Source organism: Diabrotica virgifera, chromosome 5 (assembly GCF_917563875.1).
Source record: "Diabrotica virgifera virgifera chromosome 5, PGI_DIABVI_V3a".
NCBI classification, from domain to species: domain Eukaryota; kingdom Metazoa; phylum Arthropoda; class Insecta; order Coleoptera; family Chrysomelidae; genus Diabrotica; species Diabrotica virgifera.
Window position 1 is genome coordinate 88,801,729 of NC_065447.1, and position 12,237 is coordinate 88,813,965.

General features: G+C 31.7%; 1 protein-coding gene across 1 annotated transcript in view; it reads left to right on the plus strand.

The window, feature by feature from the left end:
- Positions 1-12,237, plus strand: part of LOC114326855 (alpha-N-acetylgalactosaminidase) — a 362,570-nt gene that overhangs the window by 125,180 nt on the left and 225,153 nt on the right. The window lies entirely within an intron of this gene.

Consider the following 12,237-nt stretch of genomic DNA (forward strand, 5'->3'; position numbering starts at 1 on the left):
GTTCCAACAAGAAAGATTCCTTAATACTCCTACAAAAGAGTAAATGAATTAAAAATGTATAAACATTTTCAATTTCTTTGCAACACGAAAATGCAGCAGCTGCATAATACTCTGGTTAAATCGGAGAGGGCAGGAAGAGTCTATACCGGTTTCGGAGGTCTTTTCCCCCTCATCAGTAGTCCCATATCCTCTTCTCTCTGACTTATCCACGTATCATACTTTGGGCCTTTCCGAATTGCAAAGAAAGAAATGTCACGGATGAGCTAGAGCCATCTACCGAAAAACAAAGTAAGTGATCAATCGAAGTAGCACAGAAAACGACAATAAATATCGTCTCCATACCTCCCTTTTGCAGGAGTATTAAGGAATCTTTCTTGTTGGAACTTACCACGCTAAGCAGAGGAGTTGTGAATTATTTAAAATTCTCTCATATTAATTTCCTCGGCATCCTGTTTGATTTATAAGTTTTTAAAATCTCAGGAGGTTGTAACCAAAGAAAGTATTCCACCTGTTGTCAATCTGGTGGTTGCAGACGATATTTATTGTCGTTTTCTGTGCTACTTCGATTGATAACTTACTTTATTCTTACAAAGTTTTTTAAAAAAGAGTATTATAAATTTAGATTCTCCATCCAATTTTAGCCATGATACAAGAATAACCTATTGCAAGCCTGTTACCACATCCTTACAAACTGCTTAACCAACAAACTATCAAATAAATTCGATAATTACCAGCCTGTTCAATAAGCAGAATTCCACAAAGGTTATAGTACCATAAAACACCTAAAAACAATAAGAATACTTATACTCTGGGCTAATTAGCAAAATTCATGGAAAAGTTATTTACCAGCCATTTTTGGAATCGAATTATAAGATCCTATATATTAATAATATAGGTATGCAAAGTCCGCAGATAGTGTGCTACTTTTTTTATAAACAAAATGGCGCCGACAAATCGTATTTTTTTCAATAATTGCTCTATAACTCCGAAGATTTTAACTTTACAACCAAAACAGCTTAATAAAAATTCACCGCAATTAAATTCTGCATAGAGATATGTTCTTCACGATTTGCTCCGACGAAAATTTTCCTCGGAAAATGCGGGTTTTCCTAACAAAAACTCTAATTTTCAAATAAAGTTTTAGGTAAGTAATTATTAATCAATAATTAAATAACTTAGTGACATCAAAGCTTTCTTGGTATATATTGTAATTCCAGAAGCCGGTGAAAATTAAACGAATATTTTAGCAACAATTCAATTGTTAATTAACAAATTACGATCGCAATAATAAACAAAATAATCATGATACATTGATCAAACTTATAAAGATTATAAAGATGAGATGCTTATTTAATATTTTATCGACAAAATATAAATTTTTCTTTTTTTTTGCATAATCTTTAAATTTTGAAAAAAAAATAGTCATAATACGCTGGTCTAATTAGTAAAGTACAAAGAAAGGTTATTTACCAGCAATTTTATTGCTGGAATCGAATTATAAGATCCTATATATTATTATTATAGGTATGCAAAGTCCGCATATGGTGTGCTACTTTTTTTATAAACAAAATGGCGCCGACAAATCTTATTTTTTTCAATTATTGCTCTATAACTCCGAATATTTTAACTTTACACCAAAAATACTCAAATAAAAATTCACCCCAATTTAATTCTGCACAGAGACATGTTTTTCCCGATTTGCTCCGACGAAAATTTTCCTCGGAAAATGTGGGTTTTCCCAACAAAATCTCGAATTTTCAAATAAATTTTTTGGGCCAGTAATTATTTATCAATAATTATATAGCTTGGTGAAATAAAAGCTTTCTTGTTATAGATTATAAATTCAGAAGCCGGTGAAACTGAAGCGAATATTTTAGCAACAATTCAATTGTTAATTAACAATTTACAGCCGCAATAACAACCAAAATAATCATGAGACATTGATCAAACTTAGAAAGATTATAAAGGTGTGATGCCTATTTAATATTTTGTCGACAAAATATAAATTTTTCATTTTTTTGCATAATCTTTAAATGTTTAAAAAAAATGTTATAAACAAATTAACATTTCTCAGAAATTGTTCATTATATTCTAATTTAAAAAAATACTTAAAATGCCTATTTCATAGGTCTTGAAAATGAATGCTTTAAAAAAATTTTCCAACCATTTGCAAAAAAGTTATGAAACAGCAAAATAAATATACGAAATCTCCGTTGTTTATAATTAGTTTTAATTGTTTCAAAGCTTAAAAGTGAGTCTATGGTACAACCTAATTACTCACAAAGAATGTCAAAAATTACTGCAATGGTTATATTTTAATCAAAGATTAAAAACACTTTTTTTTGTAATTTTTAGCGCAAACGTAGGCCTGATACAGAGTCGGAGCTAAAATGTTCACTCGAAGCGACTGACACGCAGCATGCATTATTTATTAAAAGTGTACATCACGCGGCCGGTCGTCGCTCCGAGTGAAAATGTTAGCTACAGTACTGTGTTACTCTACTTTCGCGCGTGTAAATTACAAAAAAATATATTTATAATCTTTAATTAAAATATATCTATTAAACTGATAATCGATATTTTTTTGTAAATAATTAGCTTGTACTTTAAACTCACTTCTACGCTTTGAAAGAATTAAAAAAAATTATAAACACAGTAGTAATCATATGATTACTTTGTTGTTTCATAACTTTTTTACAAATGGTTGCAAAAATGTTTTAAAGCATTCATTTTAAAGATATTTAAAATGCCCATTTTAGCTATTGTTTTAAATTATAATATAATAAAAACTTTCTGAGAAACGGTAATTTGTTTATAACTATTTTTTTAAACATTTAAATATTATGCAAAAAAATAAAAAATTCATATTTTGTCGACAAAATATTAAATAGGCATCTCATCTTTATAAGATTTCAAAGCTTGATCAGTGTATCATAATTATTTTGGTTATTATTGCGACCGTAAATTATTAATTTACAATTGAATTGTTGCTAAAATATTCGTTTAATTTTCATCAGCTTCTGGAACTATAATCTAAACCAAAAAGGCTTTTAAGTCACCAAATTATTTAATTATTGGTAGATAATTACTTAATCTAAAACTTTATTTGAAAATTAAAGATTTTGTTAGGAAAACCCGCATTTTCCAAGGAAAATTTTCATCGTAGCAGACCGGAAAAAACGCGTCTCTATCCAGAATTTAATCACGGTGAATTTTTATATGGGTGTTTTTGTTGTAAACTTAAAATCTTCGGAGTTATAGAGCAATAATTGAAAAAAACACGATTTTCGTGCGCCATTTTGTTTATAAAAAAAGTAGCACACTATCTGAGGACTTTGCATACCTATAATATTAGTATATAGGATCTTATAATTCGATTCCAGCAATAAAATTGCTGGTAAATAACTTTTCCCAAAAATGGCCTATTCTCCGATAATCAGCCCAGACTATTATCGAAAAGTGTAACGAATACAATGAACCTGTTCATTTGTCATTTGTGGATTACAATAAGGCATTTGATTCCATAGAATTCTGGGCCGTATTAGACGGAATGAATAATGCAAGGATTGATTTAAGATATAAAATACTTGAATACTCCTAAATACATACATATACAATGCAACTATGCAAATAAATGTAGCAAAGCCTAAGAACAAGCAAAATAAGAACGAAAAGGGGTATTAGACAGGGAGACACTATATCTCCAAAATTATTTACTCTTGCATTAGAAGATGCGTTCAAGAAGTTAAATTGGGGACAACGCGGAATTAAAATTGATGGCAGATTTTTAAGTCATCTAAGATGTGCCGATTACGTAGTACCTACTCATATAGTCTGGGCTGATTATCGGAGAATAGGCCATTTTTGGGAAAAGTTATTTACCAGCAATTTTATTGCTGGAATCGAATCTTATGATTGTATATATTAATAATATAGATATGCAAAGTCCGCAGATAGTGTGCTACTTTTTTTATAAACAAAATGGCGCCCGAAAATCGTGTTTTTTTCAATTTTTGTTCTATAACTCCAAAGATTTTAACTTTAGACCAAAAACACCCAAATAAAAATTCACCGCAATTAAATTCTGCATAGAGACGTGTTTTTTCCGATTTACTTTGACGAAAACTTTCCCCGTAAAAAGCGGGTTTTTCCAACAAAATCTTTAATTTTCAACTAAACTTTTAGATAAGTAGTTGTTAATCAATAATTAAATAACTTGGTAACATAAAAGCCCTTTCCATATATACTATAATTCCAGAAGGCGATGGAAATTCAATGAACAGTTTAGCAACAATTGAAATGTAAATTAAAAATTTACGGTCGCTATAATAACGACAATAATTATGATGCATAAGAATAACTATGATTTTTTCATAAAAAGATACTATACCTATCTAATGTACTTTACATAATTGAAATTGGACTATTTAACCGGCTTCAGGAATATTTTAAAATTATAAACAATTTTTTGGCTTATAAACAAATAGAATATCTCGGGAAATATTAAACTAAATTAAATCTTGAAAACGGTATTTGAAAGACAGCTGCAGGACGCTTCTTCTAAAAGAAAAAAGGTTTAATTATGACGAGTGGTTCCTGAGATACGACCGGTCAAAGTTGACCGAAATTTACGGCAAAGATATAAACAATAGGATCATAATTTTCAAACCATCACCTTTTATTTTTGTCCTCCTTCTCCACACCAATTTTCATATCTTTAAAATCCTCATAACATATATTATTATAATAAAAACTATCGATAATACGTGTGAAAATTGCCAAAAATAGCAAAATTCCAATCAAAAATTAGGTTGGAGAAAATGTAACCCTCAAAGTTCAAAATCGGTATACGTTAACAAAATGCATTTCCTCGGCTTCCCATGGAGCAATCTCCTTCATTCTTTTTTTGTTCCCAAGTAACTCGAGTAGAGCCATCGAACTAACGCATTATTAAATGTCAAACGTGCTTTTGTTTTGTTATAATAAATTAATTTATTTATTATAACACAATATTTTAATTTGTTTAAATAAAAATTGTTTAAATAATTATACAGCTTTCAAATGAGAATATTTATGTTTTTAACTTTAAAAGGTACACTTGTAGTAAGCTTATCTAAAAAAAAGCCTACAACTGGAAAAAATATGTAATTTCCTGTTCGTATAAATAAATTAATCTATTATAAGAAAACAAAAGCAAGTTTGACATTTAATAATGCGTTAGTTCGATGGCTCTACTCGAGTTATTAGGAACAAAAAAAGAATGAAGGAAATTGCTTCATGGGAAGCCGAGAAAATGCATTTTGTTAACGTATACCGATTTTGAACTTTGAGGGTTACATTTTCTCCAACCTAATTTTTGATTGGAATTTTGCTATTTTTGGCAATTTTTACACGTATTATCGATAGTTTTTATTATAATAATATATGTTATGAGGATTTTAAAGATATGAAAATTGGTGTGGAGAAAGAGGACAAAAATAAAAAGGTATTAAAAATTATGATCCTATTATTTATATCTTTGCCGTAAATTCCGGTCAACTTTGACCGGTTGTATCTCAGGAACCACTCGTCATAATTAAACGTTTTTTCTTTTAAAAGAAGCTTCCTGCGGCTGTTCTTCTAATACCGTTTTCATTATTTAATTTGGTTTAATATTTCCCGAGATATTCTATTTGTTTATAAATCAAAAAATTGTTTATAATTTTAAAATATTCCCGAGGCCGCTTAAATAGTCCAATTTCAATTCTGTAAAGTACATTAGATAGGTATAGTGTCTTTTTATGAAAAAATCATAGTTATTCTTATGCATCATAATTATTGTCGTAATTATAGCGACCGTAAATTTTTAATTAACATTTTAATTGTTGCTAAACTGTTCATTCATTTTCCATAGACTTCTGGAATTATAATATATATATGGAAAGGGCTTTTATGTTACCAAGTTATTTAATTATTGATTAACAACTACTTATCTAAAAGTTTAGTTGAAAATTAAAGATTTTGTTGGAAAAACCCGCTTTTTCCGGGGAAATTTTTCGTCGAAGTAAATCGGAAAAAACACGTCTCTATGCAGGATTTAATTGCGGTGAATTTTTATTTGAGTGTTTTTGGTCTAAAGTTAAAATCTTTGGAGTTATAGAGCAAAAATTGAAAAAAACAGGATTTTCGGGCGCCATTTTGTTTATAAAAAAAGTAGCACACTATCTGCGGACTTTGCATATCTATATTATTAATACATACAAAAATAAGATTCGATTCCAGCAATAAAATTGCTGGTAAATAACTTTTCCTTGTATTTTGCTAATTAGCCCAGAGTAATAAGAAACAATACGGAGGAACTAATCTACATGCTAAAGGGGCTTAAACGAGAATCTGAGAAAATCGGTTTAAAAATGAATTTCAATAACACAAAAGTGATGACAAATCAAAATATCACAATCGACTTAGATGGAAGTAAGATCGAATGTGTCGAAAAGTATATACACATACCTATACCCTATTCCACGAACATACGACTGTTCTGGATTATCTCGACAACGAATATTTTACTGTGCAAATTATGAAGAACGAAAGTAAATTGCAAAATACATTGTTGTTTATTGGAACAATTATTAGAGCCATTCACTTTCGCAGTTCTTATGTTGCACACTAAAATATTCGTTGTCACGATAATCCAAGACAGTCGTATATTCGTGGAATAGCCCATAGGTCACACGATCAAACTAGGCAAACATAATCAAACGGCAGAGATAATTAGAAGAATCCGAATGACTTGGGCAACAGTAAGAAGACTCATTGATGTGTTGAAAATAAAAAAAATAGCAATAAATCTAAAGAAAGGGTATTCAACAGTTGCATTCTACCAGTTATGACGTATGGAATGGAGACCGTAACACTTACAGAGTTGTAAGAAAAAAAAATTAGAACAACACATCAAACGAGCTATGCTGGGAGTATCTTTAAGAGAACATAATATACGAAACGAGGATGTGAGCAGCAGGACGAAGGTGGAAGATGCAATTGGAAGAATTGCTCAAATGAAATGGAACTGGGTAGGACAAGTGGCACGGCAAGACAACGACAGGTGGACGAGAAACATTGTACATTGGAGACCACACGAACACAATCGTACTAGAGGAGAACCACAAAAACGATGACTAGACGACATCAAAGCAAAAGTGGGAGAAACTTGCACCAAATAACACAAAACAGAAGAGTGGAGAACTCATGGGGAGTCCTTTGTCCAGGAACGGATGAAAACAGGCTGAAGAAGGAAATAAAGAAGAAGAAGATCTAATTTTAATTTGGTTCATTTTCTAGTGATCATAAACAAAGTGTCTCCAACGAACACTATATCTCGCTAGTGCTTTAATTTTAAGCCATCATTTCCCTATTTCTTTCCCTACTTTCAGTCGCCTTTGAGGAATCGACTTCCAGTCTTCCAGTACTATTCTGGCAATATACTCTCAGGATCTACGGAGTATGTGGCCAAATTTTCATTCGAGATTTGATTGGGCCAAAATATACGATGAAATTACAGGTCTTGTAATTTCTTATTTTACTTTATGTTTAAAAGAAATAGGAACTTTATAGAAAAACTGTTCTTACACAAGTTATCGTCATGTGGTGAACCTATTAACTCGTATAACGCTTAACCGCTTAATCGCTTCGTTTTCTCGTGGCCGTTATCTACTCTTACGTAATGTAATATAGTATATACCACACTCTTTATATAATACGTAGATATACTATAAAACGGTAGCCTAAGATACTGTAATACTATGGTAAAAGGAGCTGAAACAATTCTTCCTAAGCCACCAATTTTTATAATCCATTCAGAATCCATATAATAAATAATCCGTTAAGAAACCAAATTGTAGAAAACGAAAACGACAGTCCTCATAAATATATTTTTATTAACATTTAAATATCTATATTTATTAGATTAATAACTCAAAACGACTAACCCATTTCTGATGCACTGTCGTGACTCAGCTTTTCAGTAGAAATACTTGAAACAGAAAAAAAAAGACTGATGAGCCACTTTATTATTAAGACTTATTCGATTTCGAATGGAGACGTGAATCACAATGAACACAATAACCGTCTCAAGGTAAATAGCAGGCAGATAATTATACCTTTCGTATCATTGGTGATTTGCATTTAAGATTTATTGAGACGTTTAAAGGTAGAGAAAGCAACTATTAAAACAAATATTAAATATTTATTCATCTGTCTCTTTTATCATTAATTGAATACAGTGATTTTTCAATACACGCGTATCAACTTGAAATTTTTTGTTATAGGATTATATTATAATGTGAGTAAAAAAATTGACTCACTCGATGAATTGTAGTTTATGCTCGGTAATTTCATGTTGTCTTCTTTGAATTAAAACAACTAATGCAAAAAATATGGTCTATTACAGGGGTGGCCAAGCTTCTTAATAGTCCCAGCCACTTTTCACAAGTTGAAGTTTTTCGCGAGCCGCAATAAAATACTTATTCAAAAAGTTTCTCAATTTTTTTAACAGAACTTTTACTTACTGAAAACCGAAATACAATTACGAAATATTTAAACTTAATTACATTTTTGTTTTCCTTCTTTTGATAATTCTTTAGAATTTGGTGATTAATATGTGACTTCTCAGTAATTCTTTTAGATGCTGGTTAGGTAATATTGATCGGTGTTAGGATTTCACGAATTATAAAATGGAATAAAATGGTCCACACAAGTACGTTGTTCCTAATATGGAAATAATTCGACAAACAACCTTTTTTAGGGTACCTTCTTGGATTCTGGTACAAATTTCCAAAATTCGGTATTCGGCGTCGACTTATAGTTTTATTTTCGAGCTTGATCTTCTTGCGTCTCTATTAATTTTAATTCTCCAGATGTTGCTTGGGTCATATATTGGTAATAATAAAAAATTCACCTTATGAACTATGTTCATTTCAAATGAATTCGGAAAAAAATGAAGAGACGATTTAACATATTTTAAGTCTTCAAATCTATTTTGGAGTTCGGTCAATATTCCTTCCGGCTTTTTTATATACCTACTCGTTAAGATTTTTTAGTATAATATGGTAAAAATGTTTTTCTAAGTCGAGTAAAATGACTTAAATGCAAAATGTGTACCTAATACAAATTACATCTGTAGCAAGAGTTATACAAAAATCGGTCTGGATTCGGTTGATTACTGACTTTTACATTGCGCCACTCTTATGTAATGTTCGTTAGCGCAGTTTTAGATGTGTCATATCATTCTTATATTGGATGGAAATGGAATTTGTTACAAAGTCTTTCATGTTTGTTGTCAGTAAATTAAAAGACATTTTGAAACACATATTATGGAACGATAATAATTTTTTTAAATCATATCTAATACAAAATTGAAAAATAACTCGGGTACAATCGAGAGCCACAAGTAGTCCTTCAAAGAGCCGCATGTGGCTCGCGAGCCGCAGTTTGGCCACCCCTGGTCTATTATAAAGCTTCCAAAAAATAATTGTTTTATGCAAATTGGCAACGTGTTGTCAGATGTGCCTACTTCTGTATGGCATAGGAAACGCAGCAAACATTGTAATAACGGGAATATTCTACACAATTTAGACCTCTATAAATTTGCTGGTGGCGTCTTAAGTCGCTTTTCAAACGTTGACGTGTGTGTACACCAGTGGCGGCTCGTATAACTTTAGGAAGGTAGTGCCAGAATCCGGGCAGCTGCCTAAATTTTTAGTGACGGTTTTACGATATTGTCAAAAAGGATATAAAATAGAAATTAAAAAAAAATAGGCGCAGATATTTTTATCTTATATATGTATCTATATATTTACTATTTTTGGGATGCCAAAAAATTGACCAAAATTTATCAAAACAGTTCCGTAAATTAAGTAATTAACAATAAAAAAAATTCAACTTACCACCAGTATTTACTGCTGATGTACTTTTTTTATCACTAGGTGGGGAATCTGCAAACAGACGTCGGAGGTAAACATTTCCAACAGTGCTGGGTTCCTGAGCTGAAACCTCATCAGTGTCACGTCGACCAGTTTGGCCCTAAATCGGACCTCCCTGCCCTCCGTAACTCCGATGTGGCCGGGACCAGCTAAACCCCACCCCTCTCATACTAGGGCATCAGGGTGGAATCGCCTGTTAGGGCATGACTTCTCCCCGATGTCCTTCTTTTGCCCGATTCTCAGTCGCTCGTCATCACGCATCAGCTTCCGTCTCTCGCACTCATCCGACCACCACGTCCTTTAATCCTATGCTGTTAATCTTTCATTCTTCCTACCATTGCTGATGTACTTGAAGTTTGTTGTTACGATATGGTCTCTAGAGCCTATTTAGAAAATTATAAAAATAACACTATTCTATTATTTACACACACGCACAAAGTTATTTAATGTCACTTTTAAAGTTTACGATATGTGAAGTCCATCCTTCTTTCTTTTTTGGAGGCAAAGTTTTCAATGAGTTTATTATTAAAATTGTCAATGCCATTTACAAAATGTCTTTCTGTAGACAGCATACCTAAAGCACTTAGTCGTTCTTCCTTCATGGTATTTCTGAGGAATGTCTTAATTCGTTTTAGCATTGAGAAACAACGTTCTGCTTCAGATGCTGACATGGGAATGGTTATTAATATACTTAAAAGTTTAACAGTTTCTTCAAATGTACATTTTAAACCTTCATCATTTAATAAAACAGATAACGGAACAGCCCCAGAAGTAGTACTTAATTCGTCTCGCTGATACAATACTTGTAATTCAGTTTTAAGCCGAGTTTTGTTTAAAAATAAAAATTGTGTGCATTTCTCATTAAGAAATGATTCGGGGAACTTATCCTTATAAGCAGAAAACTTCTCTGACATAAATAAATGAGAAGCAACTAAATGTCCGGAGAAGGTAAACCTTGTTTTTATTTGCAACAAAACTGCATCGCATATCTCTAAGGCTTCCCGTTTTCTGCTGGGCCTGTCCTCTTCAATTCGCGCCTTTTTTTATTGGTTCATCATTATCGGTTTGTCTCTGTGACGTGTTTATTTCTTCTTGAATATTATCAATAATGACGTCCATTTGCTCCCTTATACCTTGAATTGCTGCTTCAAAATTCTCCAAATCTTTTTTCACTTTGACAGAATCAGTGCATACTTTTTGCAATTGACGAAAAATAATTTCTACGTGAGGCATAATTTTATAAAAAATAAATAACCAAAATACAAAATATTTATCCTGGAGCTTTAATTTGTAACCATTTGCTTGATTAATGGAAGACAAATCACGTGAAGTACTTTGTATAATGTCCATAACTGCAATGAGGTCGTTTCTATTTTCATGAACAGTATGAACACTTCGTGATTGAAAATTCCAACGTGTTTGGGAAGATTTTGGCAACCTGCGATTAACCACCTCATCCAAAATTTTTGTTCTTTGAGGAGACGTTGAAAAGAATGAGCACAAACCAGATAAATTAGAAAAAAATATCCTAGCCTGCTTATTGATGGAACATGCACTTGTCATAATTAAATTCATTTGGTGTGTATAGCAGTGAACGTAATTTGCAAGAGGATATATCTCCTTAATAATTTTTTGCACACCATTTAAGCCACCACTCATAACAGATACGCCATCATAACTTTGAGCAATTAATTTGTTTGGAGTATGTTTTAACGAGGGATTTAAAACATTTAAAATACATTCAGCGATTGACTTAGCATCATGTCCGACCGGCACGTAAAATCTCCAAAATCTCTCAACTGGCCGTCCTTTACACAAATATCGGAAGACTATAACTAATTGAAATTCACCAGCAACGTCTGTGGTTTCATCGGCAATCACTGCAACATAAGGAGAATTTTCAATTTCTTTCTTAATTTCCTCGTGGTAAACATCTAACATGCACTCCAGTAGTTCATTTTGTGTTCCTACCTTTTTGTATTCATTTTTGAGGTACCTTTAAAAGATTTGGAACTTTGAATGTGAACCTTTAAGTCGTTATCTAATTCAGCGCTAAAATTGACCAGCTCCTTAAATATGCCTCTGTTGTCTGAATTTTTCGTTTCGTCGTGACCTCTTAGAGCTAACTCAAAAGCTCCACAAAACCTTACACAATTTATGATTTGATTCAAGACATATCGATTCTTATCTACCTGTTCATTATGTTTAATTAGAGTATCACGATAAGCTGAATTTAATTGGGTTTTTATATTTAACTTACCAAGCATTGAAAAGCTAA